This window comes from Protopterus annectens, chromosome 9.part0, assembly GCF_019279795.1.
Source record: "Protopterus annectens isolate FY-2018-M chromosome 9.part0, PAN1.0, whole genome shotgun sequence".
Lineage (NCBI taxonomy): Eukaryota > Metazoa > Chordata > Ceratodontiformes > Protopteridae > Protopterus > Protopterus annectens.
Window position 1 is genome coordinate 318,475,540 of NC_056743.1, and position 11,089 is coordinate 318,486,628.

The window sequence follows — 11,089 nt, forward strand, 5'->3', positions numbered from 1 at the left end:
TTTATCCCCCCTCCCTAGCTATATTTTCAGAAGATCCTGAATAACTTTCACTATACATTCTTTAAATTTCTCTCTTTTCAACAGATAGATGGGAAAGTGCCAGTGTCTCATTTTTATTTCATTACCTTATGTTTTTCTTTTAGTTATTGGGGAATGATCTGAAATAGTTATTGGGTGCATATTAATGACCTTCAATTAAATGCACATGTTCCTGTAAAATGTAAACTCTGTTTAGCCTAGCCCAGTTTTTGTGTCTTAGAGAATAACATGTAAATTCACTTCAAACACTACAGTACTGAATTCACATCTTTCCTGCCAAATATGTTCATAAATGTCTTCAAAGGTCTACCCTCCTTTGCCATATTTTCCCTTCTGGGCCCAGCAACACATCTTCACTGTTGCAAATCAAATTGCAGTCCCCACCTATAAGTAATATTCTTTGCTGAAAGTTGATTATTTCTCCCAGAATTTTCTTAAGCTCCATTATACCAGTTTTAGGTGGAATATAAATACATGCCACTGTAACCCTCCTCCCTTGCCAGTAGCCTCTTAGTACTACAAATCTACCATTATTATTTTTTATCTTATTCTATCAACATTGGAGCTCCTCTTGCATTTAATATAAGCACCCTTTTCCTTTGTCCTGGGTATTTTGCTAAATAATCATCCTGAAAAACCTTTCTTTATCAAATTCACATGTTCAGTTCTTTCCAAGTGTGTCTCCTGTAGTATAGCTATTTGCACTCTACATTTTTAATATAGTTCACTATTCTTTCTTTTTTTGTATTTATCTGAGACCACTGACATTTAAAGACATTACAGAAAATGTCATTGTATTAAAAAGTTATTATTCCTATATTTTATGTATAACAGCTTCTTTGTTAAATGTCTAGTTCTAGCTTTTGTGTTACATGTATATACTGTTTGGTAGGTTAATCTTTTATACAGCTGTTTCTTGTCATATCTATTTGGGCCTGTGTCACATCTTGCAAAACTTTTTTGTTTCATTGAAAGTCCTTAAACAAAAACACAGATACAAATGCCCCCTAAAACCTATTAACTTAATAATAACACAAAACTATGTACATCTTCAAATACTGAAGTTTTACACCACCTAATAGGAACAAATATACCAAACTGACAGCCATACTCACAGACTTGAGTTAACCTAAAAGAAAGTTTATCCATGCTATGATGGATGGTGCAGCCTTTGCTTCAACTAAGTGCTGTCTGTTTTTTGCTTATCTTTATAGCTCTCCCAGCTGAGTAAACACTTGAATGCTTTCAGAGAACATTATCTCCTAGCCCTTTCACTTCATCAGATTGTCTCCTAGACATATGAGGACCAGATACAGAATTGCTCCTAAGCATACATTTATTTGCTAGAAAACATACTTATAATATTCAGTATTTTTTTCATTTACTTGCTTTCTCTTAAAACATGTTACTAGATCAAGCTAAGGGACTTAATCCAGTCATTCCACTATGCAAGAATGGGAAAGAGCACATTAATTTTGTTTTCTCATGCTCTTTTAAACAGACTGTTTTTACAGTGCAGTACCTACATTTCCTAAAACTGAACAAGGAGAGAGAGAAGAAGGGGAAAAAAAGAGTACCTGTTTACATTTGTATCCCCATTACACTTAAAAATAACAGAAAACAGTACCATTAAGAAAAAAATATATTTTGCTTACAGTTTACTTTCTCCCTCCTCTTCCCCTTTCCTAAGTATTTTTCTGAACATTAATGACATGAAGTAGGCCATATGCTTTAGAGTCCCCTACATGTTTAACAAAGTCCAGAAGAGTTCAATATTTCCAGATTTTCTTGTTCTGTCATTTTTTTCACAAATATAAGTATTGCTTTGTAATCCCACGTTTTCAATTTCCAAGTTATTGGTTTTATTCCTGTTCACCTCCATCTCCCAAATCCTGTCTCTGCTTCATTAACAACATATTCTCAATTCTTCTAGTTGACCCTTGCACTTTTTTGTCCCTTCTGGCAAGCATTTTCCATTGAAACATTGGAAAAGGCTTCACTGGCACAGTCTCCCTGTGCTCTTTATTACCAGAAGAACAAGAAGCAGAATCTCCTTATGCTTCACAGCTCATTTTTTCTTGGACAGGCTTTTGTATTTCCTCCTTAGCATGTACTTCATCAAAAAAGATTTTGTCCATAGGTTCATAGGTTCATAGGCTGGTACTAGGCTATCAGCCCTAGGGCCTATACAAGCCTAGCCATAACAATTCCCTGGCTATTTCTTCCCACATTATTTACTTTCCTGGACCCCTGTCTAGCAGGGCGACTGACGTGATCCCTGGGGTGAATTTCCTTTCTCCCATCCAATCGTCAAGGTTCCTCTTGAAGAGGTCCAAAGAGGCACTCTGCTTGACATGTATGGGTAATCTATTCCAGAGTCTGGGGAGTCTCTGGGTCAGGAACCTATCCCTCCAGCATGCTTTGTTTATTGTGATGACAAGGTTTAGATCCCTGGAGTGTGTAGCTCTGAGGGGTTGGGATTTCTTTAAGTGTAGCATGTCCAACAGCTCTGGGTTTGACATGGCCTTGTATGTTAAGCAGATATCGCCTCTGAGTAGACGATATGCGACAGAGTATAGCTGGAGTTTTTTAAAGCGGTTAGCATAGGGCATCTGCTTTAGGCCTGTGATTCTTTTAGTGAGGTATTTCTGAGACCTTTCCAGTTGTTGCAGATGTCTTGAGAGGTACATACCAAATGGGGCATTGTATTATATAATGGGTCTAATGAGGGATGAGTACAGTGGGACAATGACCTTCTTTTTTCTGGATGAAAAGCCCTTCGTGATGAGGTGTGCCACATAGAAGGATTTCCTGACTGTTGTGGCGATGTGGTTATCGAAGGTGAGACCACTGTCCACCTGTGTCCCTAAGTCTCTTATCACACTTTCTGTGTTTAGTGTACTGCCACCTATATGGTAATTCATGTTTTTTCCCAAAGGGGATAACAATACATTTCTTGGCATTGAGCTTGAGCCCATGGCTCTGGCACCAAGCATCTGTTTCTGTAAGGCCCTTTTGTAGAGTATCCACATCATTTGGGGATTCAATAATGGCTCCCAGTTTGCAGTCATCTGCAAACTTTGTTAGCCAGAGTCCCTTAGTGTTGACCTGTACTTCAGAGAAGTAGATGCCAAACAAGAGCGGCCCCAGGACTGAACCCTGAGGTACTCCACTTGTCACTTGTCTGGAGCTGGATTTGGAATCGGCTACTTTTACAGTGTGGGTTCTATCAGTAAGCCATTTAGCAACCCATTGGGTGATATAGGGATTAATGCCCAACTTAGTAAGTTTATCTATGATTCCAGAGTGGGGGATGGTGTCAAAGGCCTTGGCAAGGTCTAGATAGGCTGTGTGGACCACCTTACCCTTGTCCATGGCTCTGGAGATTGATTCAAAAAAGTCAATCAGGTTCAGGAGACAGGATCGGCCCTTCACAAACCCAAACTGGGTGGGGTCCAGTGTTTGAAGGTTGCCAATGTCTTTGTTTATAAGTTCCATGATAATACGTTCCATGGCCTTGCAGATAAGGCTTGTCAGACTGATGGGACGGTAGTTTGAATCCCCCCTTGTGGATTGGGATAACTGTAGCTCTGCGCCACTCAGTGGGCACGAAACCTGAGGTGAGGCTATGATTAAACATGACACTTAGGTGAGGTGCCAGTTCATATTGTAGTTCATGTAGTACACAGCCCGGGATGTCATCTGGTCCCATGGATGCTGTATTCTTGGCTTTAGAGAGTGCGTTTTGTACCTGTGTGGCCGTTATTACTGGAATTTGGCAATCTTCCGGTATTGAGATGGGCCATTTAGGGGGTGAGAGGGGGGTGAAGTTGGCACTGAATCGATCTGCCAGGATATTGGCAATATCCTTCAGATCAGTATATTTAATGCCATTCTGTTTTAGCTCAGAGCAGATCTGAGCATTGCCATTTAGATTCTTGACATAGTTATAGAATGCTTTGTGGTTGTCTTTGGTATCTTTGGCAATTTTATTTTCGTAACTAGCTTTGGAGGATTTTATGAGGCATCTCAGTTTCTTACTGAGGCTAGTAAGGGAGTTTTTTTGCATCCTGGGATTTTCCTCTTTTCTGCAAAAGTTTCTTCCTTTTGTTGTAAAGTTTGTTTATGGCAGGGGACCACCAGATTGGCTTCCTTTTTGGATGAGAGCATTTTGGTTCTATTTGGGATGGCACGACTCATGCATGAGTGGATGTGCTCGTACAGTGCCTTAGTGTAGGATTCAGCAGTTGAACTTTCAGTTCCCGTCTGCATGGGTGTCATGAAGTTTGTCACTTCTGACTTGAGTAGCATGAAGTTGGCTTTGGAGAAGTTTTTTATGGTGGTTTCTTTACTGGGGGGTGGGGGTGGGATGTGGATGTTAAGGGTGATTAGCTTATGGTCAGACCTGACTAACGAGGGGTGACCATAGGTATGGAGCATTGATTTCCCATGTTGGTAATGACCAGGTCTAGGATATTGGAGCCCCTGGAAAGACTAATTTGAAGATATCTGGGTACAGCAGTTTGAATCTCATGCTTGCTTCTCGACATTCCCTGAATAGATGAATAAATGTATTCCTTTTCTGCCTGATGTACAATGAAAATCATTCTCCACGAACACTCTGTTGTCTTCAACTTTTAGTACTTAGTCTTTCTGCCACAGTTTTGTCAGAAGCAACTCCTTTTCCTGGTAGGATTGCATCTTTACCATTAAAGGTCTATCTTGCTTTCTCATAGCCAGGGTTGGAGCATACATACAATGTGCCCTTTCAATTAACAAGTCCTGCTATGGAATACCATTCCAGTTGCTTATTTGTGCCTTCATAAAATTAATACAGTCTGTTCCTTCCAACTTTTCTGGTACAGCAGAAAATCTCAGGCTTTCCCTATGTGCTCTGTACTCTAATTCTGTTATTTTTTGAAAAATCTCTTCTTTCGCAGTCATATTCAGCCAGCCTTTTCTTCATTTTGACCTCTGATTTTTGCAGTTTTATCACCTCATCTCAATATCTTTTTAAAGTTTCTTCCATTTTCTCCAGCCTTTTGTTGTTTGAGTTAATATACTTCATCAGTGTTTCGTTTATTTTAATGAGCTCTGTGTACAGTTGTCTTACACTTTTGTCTTATACTTTCCTCTAGGTTACTGGAAGTCATGTCTGAAGCTTTCACTGCTTTTTGCTGATTAGCTGCAGTACTTTTCCCAGTCAGTGTTTTCTCACCTTTTATTGCTGATTTTCTTTCAGGTCCTTTCTATTTCTTTTTTGCTGGCATCCAGGCAGTGCGGGTTCCGGCGTGCAGATCGCGAGACAAATGCCCGTGAGCTACATCGCCGAAACCAGAAGGCCGCAGCACCGCTAAACCATAGAGCGGTGCTGCCGAAAGGCAGATATGATGAGGATAGCTACAGCGGTAGGAAAACACACAAAAGCAGATGACCCCTAAAGCAAACACGCAGGCTGTCAACACATAGTGTACACAGCCGGCAAACACACACTGATCGGGGCGACAAACGGCACAACGGTAGTGCTACAAAAGTGATGCAAAAGCATACATTAAACAAGTACTTACTGTTACAGCCCCTGTTGTCCTCGCTAACACAGCAAACAGTCCCCGAGAAGCAGGAAGTAAAATCCACATCACGTAGAGTAATACACAGCACACCTTACCCTGAGAAATGCTGCATAGAATAGCAGGTCATGTGTTAGGCTAAACCCTTAAAGGTACAGACAATGTAGTGTCAGAGTCAATAGTCCACACACACTACAACCTAGGGAAACACCAGTTTGTGCACTAGTAGGAAGCATGTCACAGCAGGGGGGCTGCAGTATAGGGCAAACCCAAATAAGAGGCATGCCTGCAACAAACAGTACCTATCCTGTTAGAGCCCCTGAGTGCAGTGTTAGGTGTGAACATGCCAACCTGGTAAAGCAGGAAATACCAACCCAGTAGCAGGAGATATAGTAGCAGTAACCCATCTCCCAATCCACATTAGTGTAAGACATGCAGGTTTTGCTAAACCCGTCCAGTTGTCCCTGTAACAGGAGTATAGACAAGTACAGTCCCATGTAGGCAGACAAGGGTGCAACACAGAGGTACCTCCCTATGTAACATTTGCCACTTAAACTGAAACCGGGCCCTATATCTTGATTGGCCAGCAGCAACAACTGGGAGTTAAAGGGGGCTGGAGCAGTACACACAGAACCTGTGCTGAAATTAGGCTTTGTGGACACCTAACAGAGTACAAGCATATGGCAACCCCAGGGCTGTGTTAACTGCAGACATTGAAACCATAGCGAAGAGGCAGTCAGAGACGGGTGGAGTGCACAAAGCTGTACAGGGCCACTGTGACAGACAGAGCTAATACACACAGTACAAGACAAGGAGGTGTAAAGCGAGTAACCTACTGTCCAGAAGGGACTTGCTCCAAGTGTGGTAGTATATCCCATACCAAGCTAGACCTGCTGTGATGGATTCTGAGAGACCGTCTACAAGTGCTGCTACCATGCTGGAATATATGTATCTGTATAGCCCCGGTCTGATTGGCAACAGATACAGCACAGTGCCCAGCCAACGTGGCAAACCAATGCTGGTGGTGGAGGGGTACCTTTACCATTTGGAACGTGAGGCACCACCGAAACGGTACTGGGCATGTATTGAGCGGAGAGTAAAGGCATGCAGACGATGTGCCATCACTGTTCACTAGGAACAGGGTGAGGAATTGCTGAAATCACTGCCACACCAGCACGGCCCGGATGCAACAATGGCCCAAGTGGCTACACTGCGAGCAGAACTGTGGCAGAGGGCAGTAACTGGTAATGAATTGCCAAGCTTGGTAATGCAGAGTGTTCTAGGCACAGCAGATGACAATGTACTGCAGGAGATGCCTTTTCGTGCAACCCTTCGAAGATGCATTACCAGGGTACGGCAGCAGGCATGGGCATCCATGGCTACACCTCCAGCAACACTTGCAGATATTGATGTCAGCCAGTATCCACTCCGTAGTGGCAGCTTCATCCTTTGTAGAAGGTCGGATATGGATGGTACTGCTTCCTTGGTACTACTTACTACAACACAGAACCTGACTGACCTGTGCAGGTCCAACATTGTTCTTGGTGATTGCACCTTTCCCACACGAGCTGATATATGTCGCCAGCTATATACATTACATGGCTGTATTGGCACCCCCCACCTCAACGAGGATCATACCCCTGGTGTACTGTCTCATGACACGGAAGTCGGAGTCTGCATACACCACTTTGTGGGAGGTGCTGAAGGGTACGGCTGCTGAACAGGGATGCACCTTGTCTCCACAGTATATTATGACTGATTTTGAGAAGGCAGCAATTCGTGCCAGCCGGAAGGCATTCCCTAGGAGTATTCTGAAGGGATGCCTATTCCATTTTGCACAGATCATCTGGCACCAGATCCAGCATCACCACCTTGTCACCCTCTATGGCATGGACACTGCTTTCTCCATTGCCATCCGCAAGCTAATAGCGTTGGCATTCCTACCATTGGATGATGTTGTCCCTGCATTTCTGGACATTGTGGCTTCCTTACTGGAATGTGCTCAGCCAATTGGCGTATTTCTAGACCATCATTATGTCCGAGGCCGACCACGCAAGTATGCATCCCGCTGTTCAGTACAGACATGAATACCATCGTCATACCCTTTGCGGTTTTGGAATGTGTCTGATGTCTCTGAGATGGACTTCCCATGTACTAACAACCAGGTGGAGGTGTAGCATCGTTTGCTGAAGGTATTACTGGGTCGCCCTACTGCACAGCTAGCCGACCTTCTGTGTGTTCTGCAGCAGGAGCAGAACTTGACAGATACCCGACGTGAATCTCTTCTGAAGGGGATGCCTGTAACACCGCGTAGGAAGGCTATTGTAGTAAGGGAGCGTTGCCTAAAGCGCATCTTACAACATAAGTGTGACTAACTGATGTGCAGGATTTCCTCCATGCTGTGGCACATTTCTACAAATTATGATACTGTTTGAGTTTCGTATACACCAGGCACAGCACACATCACATTGCATATTCAATTAATAAAGGCTTTGCCAATAGCACACAGGTTCCATGGTACCACTTTCCTGCCCATGTGGCATGCTATGCCAGCCAGATTTTCCACTAACAGTTGCACATGGTGGCTTCTAAGGGGGTGCACAGTGTATCACTGTGGGAGTTTGTATGTGCCTCCTGTGGTTAGGGTGTAGGGGTTCCCTCAATTCTGACAGGGAATTGTCCACAGTCCTTTGTCACTGCAGTTAATTTGTCATCCTGCCATGTGTCCACATCCAGCTGTCTCACAGGTGGGTGTTGCACCACCTAGGTGCCTGAATCCAGGCAGTGCACTTAGTAGCCAGTTGCTGAACTATAACTAGAAATATAAGTACACTGGTTTTCTCTGCTAGGTTTCTGTTTTCACACTGGTAGGGCTAGAATTAAGCTATTACCCAATATGCAGCCATCTTGGAAGTCCTACAGCTTTTAGTACTTTGTCCTTCTGCCATAGTTTTGTCACAATCAACTCATTCTTTTGGTAGGATTGCATCTTTACTATTAAAGGTCTTGGCTGCTTTCTCGTGGTGAAGTTTGGAGCATACACACTATGTACCCTTTCAGTTAACAATTCCTGATGTAGAATACCAGTCCAGTTGCTTATTTGTGCTTTCATAAAATGAGTACAATCTGTTCCTTCCAATTTATCTGGAATAGCAGAAAAACTCAGGTTTTGCCTACATACGTTGCCCTCTGATTCTACCATTTTTTTGAAACATCTCTGCTTGAGCAATCTCATACTCAGCCAGCCTTTTCTTCATTTCGACCTCTGATTTTTGCAGTTTTAACTCATCTGAATATCTGTTTAAAGCTTCTTCCATTTTTGCAGCCTTTTCTTATTTGAGTTGATATACTCTTTCAGTGTTTCATTTATTTTAATCAACTCTGAGCACATTTGACTTTTTTCCTCTCTAGATTACTGGAAGTCATGTTTTGCACCAAAGATGATGCTTGAATTCTGAACAGCTGCAGGATTCTTCCCAGTCAGTGATTTTTTTCTCACCTTTTGTAGTTGATTTTCTTTCAGGTTCTCTAAACAACTTCTTTGCTGGCACCCAGATACTGCACTTACTAGCCAGTAACTGACATTTACTCAAACAGACAAATTCACTGGTTCTGTTTTCTGAGTTTCTGCTTTCACATTGGGAGAGCTGAAATTAAGTTGTTACTCAGTGTGCAGCCATCTTGGAAGTCAGTCATTAAAGTGCAAGTGTTAAGTGTAACTGATGGAGGGGAGGGTGTAACAAGGTACTTGCTAGGGCCTGCATTATGTTCTATATATCCAGAAAGTAGTAATAAAGATAAGAGGAAGTCAATAGGTTTTGAAATAAGACATAGGCACATTTAGTGAGAGAACATTCTATTAAGATAAAGGCTGCTTTGACCAAATTCAGAAGGCAATAAACCCTATTGTTATTGACAGAGTATGATTTAAATATGGTCTATTTAAAAGAGTAATAATGATGAATAGTATGACATGAAAGAATAAAAGCAGGTAACTGAAGTGCAGGATGGACAGAAGGATATTGGTAAGGGTAAGTGTGCATTGGATAAGACTTGGTTGGTGTGTAGCAATATACAACCAGTATATACAATGCAGTTTTAAAGATCCACTTATATGAAGCTCCATGTAGTTTATAAATGGTCAGGGCATCAATATTCAGCAAGCAAGTATTTAAAAAATAATTTTCCTTTTACTCCAAAGAAAAAAAGGAAATGATGAGTTGGGACCAGCATTAGGTCACATGCTGTTACTTCCTACCATGAAATGTAATAACTCAGAGTTGTCCACACTCTAAGGGTGTCCTTAAAATGCTGTTTTTCCAAATGTATTTATATTTTTATATGCACATTGCACTAAAAACTAAGTGCTAAAATGAAATACAGACAATATTAATATATTAATAGAGCTAAGTTGTTTATCTTACAACCACCTCCAGCACCACAGACCAAAAACAGATGGTTGCCTATTTATCCCAAGCTGTCATATTTTTAGCCAAGTCCAATCCATTGAAGTGGCACTCCTGTTCACTATAAATACCAATGAAGTATATATATATATATATATATATATATATATATATATATATATATATATATAGCGTGTGTGTGTGTGTGTGTATGCATGTAGAGTTGTAAAGAATGCGCATGGTTGCAACACAGCTGTCGTAGGTCTTGCTTTTTTCTTATGTAGCAAGTATTTCTTACTGTAAAAGAGGTACTAGGTCTACCAAAGAGGTGTGTGTAAGAGTGTCCCATTGAGTTTTTCCCACTGTGTGAACTGGGGCTAGTGGTGTCAGTATTGTGCAGGTAGTATTTGGAGTTTGGGTCTAAGGTTCTTTATGATTTTGGTTGGTGTGACTGGTCGAAAGACTGTGGTGCATGTGCATGTGCATGTGTGTGTGTGTGTGTGTGTGTGTGTGTGTAATGGCAGTATTTTGAGCAAGGATAGGGTTGTTTGAATATGTCTTTTGGAGTGCCTGTTCAAAGTTGTGCAGTTTGTGTGTACAGATAGTGGGTGCAATGTGCATGAAAGTATATGTTGGAGTGAATGATTGATTGTCAAGCAGAATGCAATGAGTGTAAAACTGGGGAATATACTGTATGTTCAAAAGTATATGCTAGAGTGAATGGTAAAAAGAATGCTGTGGTGAACATGTATGTTGGGTATGTTTTTTATGCACTGTGTGAAAGCTGTGAGAGAGAGAAAAAGACAGATGCTGTGTGGAATAGGTGTTCTTTTGCATTTTTATGTCTCAGGCAGCACTTATAGCAAGGTGTAACGGCTATCTCAAAATTGGTTATATACCTTGTTACAGGGCTTGCCCCACACATTAGAAATATGCATATTTGCTTTTTAGGTTGTGGTGTGTGTGTGTGCTCATTTGGTTGTTATATCAACTCTACTCTGTTATTTTTTTTGATGAACTGTTCATCGATTGGTTTGCTAATCACAATAAGGTGTCAAACTATACATCATTTACAGA